Source organism: Echinococcus granulosus, assembly GCF_000524195.1.
Source record: "Echinococcus granulosus chromosome Unknown EG_S00040, whole genome shotgun sequence".
NCBI lineage: Eukaryota > Metazoa > Platyhelminthes > Cestoda > Cyclophyllidea > Taeniidae > Echinococcus > Echinococcus granulosus.
This window is the reverse complement of record NW_020170420.1, coordinates 195831-199996: the sequence shown is the minus strand read 5'-3', so window position 1 is coordinate 199996 and position 4166 is coordinate 195831.

Here is a 4166-nt window from a genome sequence, read left to right as displayed (position 1 = left end):
TATTCGCTGCAGTGGTACAAGGCGAGGCAGTAGTTCCTGCAGTAATGATTGCTTATGGAGTACTCAATCATTCCGCCTTCTCAGAAATCAAACAATTCACAAGTCTATGCCGATTTCAGATCGTCAAGTGCCACTTGAATGTGGGGTAGGCTGTGGACCTGTCTACCCCAATCCACTCTCAAGAATATATCAACATTGTGGATGTTTTGCTGTCCCCCTATTTGTGATCCTAATCTGTGAGGGCCTATTTGCCCTAAGAGATTGGACCAAAACAAAAGTGTCCAATAAAGTCAGTGGTGGGAGTGAACAGCCGCCATCGGCGCAAGTTCCAACATGCTGCACTTTATCACATTTCATGTTTAAGGTAAATAATACCCCAAATTATTTAAAACGCGATTCACCTCTACCTGACCACCGTTGGGTAAATCTGAGTGGGCTTGAAATCATCACACACACTACACAAAGTGCTGTAGCAGTTTGACTTGAATAAGCACTATTTAATTAACGACATTCAGACAGGCCAATCAGAACAGAGGTAGGCGCAAGAAACCACGTCCAATGAAAAGTGCACAATGCTACCCAATCACAATCAAGCAGAATTGCATCAATGCTCAGACATAAACATGTACCTCCATTTTACACGTCTCCACAAAATTGCATGACATTGGGCGGACTGCATTAAAAGAAGCGGAAGCTCTATTTTTTTCATCTGGAAGGCGCTGCCTCCCGATAGGCGGCATCAAATATCCTAATTGCAAGTAAGCCAAGCGATCAGGTGCGATCGAGTTCACGACTTGGAGATATTAACCAGATATAGAGCATGAAATTTTATGAGATCACATAATACAGTTCCCAGTTTAAAAATGGCTGCACTTTGACGTCTAACATTGAGAGCAACAGTTGTGGACGTGGCCAGATACTAAATAGAATTTTATGAAAACAGGAAATGCTTCTGATTCGATTCTCTCCACGTCGATATGAAGCGGAAACACTGAAAGTTTGAATCTTTATCAACTTTGCCATTACGAAGAGAAAGCCCATGTTCATCTTATGACAAGATTTTCCTAGGAACCGGCCGTGTAAACGTCTGGAACTAAAACAACACTCACATTTCAATTCTTCAAATTCTTCTCTAATCTAAAAACTCTTCAGTACCCGGTCCTTTCCGATTGGCTGAGAAGGCGTTAGATACCCATCTTTAAACCTCCCCAGATGTCTGTCTAAGTAAATATCTCTGTGTCTACTCATCTGCCCGCCCTCCCATCTACCTACTGGCCTTCCGATTACCTGCCTACCCTTTCACTGACCCACCTCTTTACTTACGAAAGCCTTTATGCTGTCTTATTTGCTGCTGCCAAGTCTTCAAAAGCAAAACCATACGTGATTCAAACAATGCGATCGTAAGTATGTACAGGTTCTGGCAACAAATATGGGATTACATAGAGAGGGAGAGCAGCAAGAGGCGGCCAACACCATTGAATTGCTTTGAGTGGCCATGACAGTTAAGCAGTTGCCGCCACCATGCAAAGCTGGCATATTGCCTCAATATTTTTTACACAAAGATGGAAGATGAAAAAGCTGAAGGCGAAGTGGACCAAGGGAAAAGCAAGTGATCAACGACTGTGTGCATGCGAGTAACTGTGCGACCTACTGAAGGGGTATAAGCAAAGAACAAATACTAGGAAGACTTACTTGGCAGCTTCAAAACGGCATGTGGACGTGGGGGTAAACAAGACCCCTGAGTCGATTGAACGGGACGAGGTGGGACGGAAACAAAGGAGTCTTTGAGATCCTCATTTTTCGATTGAAAGATCAAGGATAAGAATAACAGACATTGCAACCGCGAGTGTCATTGCAGTGATTGCAGTGATATGTGACGCAATTTCGTTTACTTCTTCATAGAAGAAGACCTTAGCATTCGAGGGAATGTCAGAGACGACTGCCAATACACAAGCTTCAGTCGCACTCCAGGAGTAGTGAAGCATAATTAGGCGGATGAGAATGATCCCTGCTATGTGAACAACCAGACCGGCTGTTAGGAGGAGAGCACCTGTCACCTCGTTGAGGCTGAAGCCAAGGCACCCGGCACTCAGAATGCTGCCCTAACAAGCCCAGTCCTCATTGTCGATGGTGAAGAAGAACAGAAAAGCTGCCGCAGGTGCAAAGATCGCGTACATTACCTTCCAATCCGTGGTTCATACGTCCTCCTCCACCTTCTTTTACTATTCATCTCTTCCCCTCCCTTTAAATGCTCAGAATGGAGTCAGGTTTACTGCTCTGGCCATCTGCCTACGTGCCATCAACCATGATAATGTAAATTCTCGAGTCTTCTTCGCCTCAGTGATTGCTTATGTATTCTTACACAGAAAATACTTTGAATTAAAACAAAATAATGTAAGCTAAGATCTGCCTGAGGTGTTAACTGTTGTCTTTCTTTGCCAGGAAAATAAGGAGGATTTCAGCCTTAGGGTATTGATGCACCGACAACTTCGTAAGCCGTATAATTGGCAGGTCAGTTATTACGCACAGTCGAGAGGTGGAATGTTCTATCCTCATTGAAGTAGATGAGCCTACGGAAAGGTGATTGTAAATACCAATTCGTCTTCTACCTGTTCAATTCATCTGGGGGAGGGGGTGGAGGTAGACTCTCACTCCCTGTCTGCACTTCTACTGAGGTCGCCTCGTGCTCCTCCGCAGAGCACAGTTTGATAGGAGTCAACCACTTACAAATAGGGGTGAGGATGTAAAGCGTCTTGGACACCGCGTGAGATAGAAGACAGCCACCTTCACAACCGAGACACTTTATTCATCAAGTTATGGGTAATGCTGCCAAGGCGTGATTAGTTATGCTACTGAAATAGTGTCTATCGGAGAGAGATGGGAGAAGGACTTGAGTAGGGTAAGGAGGTGGGCTAGAGGGAGTGTGTAGTGTGTTAAATCACTTCCGAGGGCTTTCGGCATCACGTCGACTAGGGTGCGGATGACCGGAGGCACTACAACTGCATGGCCAAGGTCGCGATTAAAGACGACAACATTTCCTGATGCTGGTGGTAGTAGCAGAAGACCCCGTTTATGCCGTTCAATGCCAGCAATCATATCAATCCCTTGGGACAAGTAAGTCATAGCTGTCGCTCTGGTGCGAATTTGGATGTGAAAGGATTGTGCAGAGCGGATTGTGGGGAAAGGAACTGCTTTGCAGTGTGCACACATTCTTAAATCTTGTTCAAAACGAGATTAATTACTAAACCAACCAGGCTTTGATTGCCTGAGCAAGTATAGCAGTGAGTGCTTCGATGCTGGAGCTCACTTCAACATATCATCTGAAGTGGGTGAGTTTCGTGAAACATTAATGCTCTTCGAATATTCTCGCACGCACCTGTCGAGAGCAGAATGCTTTTATCTCTCAACTGAGCACTTTCCTACAGCACTCTGATGGTACATCTTACTGCTCCCTTCCAGCATTGCTCATCACTGAATGAATACAGTGTCACCGTTGTGAAGGTGACTGTTCTCCGTTATCGCAAGATGTCTTACACCCTTCACTCCATTACACCTAACTGCAGGTAATAATTTGTGTTCACTTGTCGTTGCGGATGTCATGACACTTTCCCCCACTCTGTCACCGCTAAGTTTACTTAGTCCAGATGAAGTGCAGACATGGAATGGGGCTTTGCCTCTGCCTACACCACATGTAGTAGGCAGGCGAAAAGCAAAGGACAACTCACAATCACCCGTCAGTTATGTAGCTTGTAGGGCGGAGATGCTGCTGTATTTCCAAGGCAGAGAAAGAAGTCTGATTGAGGCCAGAATTCCGATTGTACGCTTAATACTTGCACCAGATCCCGGAACTGATAAGGGGGTAGAGAAGGCTTGCGCTTATATTTATTAAACATTGCTTGCTGGTGCACGCAGATGGACAGCAAAACACGTTTAATAACGATGTACTCTGAAAAGTGGATGGGGATTGACAGGTCCACAGACAACCCTAATTTCTAGTGGAAATTCACTAGCTGAGAGGGACGGAAATCAGCATGGACTTGTAAATTGTTTAATTTTTGAAAGGGCGGAGTGATTGAGTTCCCCTGAAGCACTAAGTACTGCAGTAGACGGTGGCATGTGCACAAAAGCAGAACATCCTGCCTCGCCTTGTACCACTGCAGCGAATG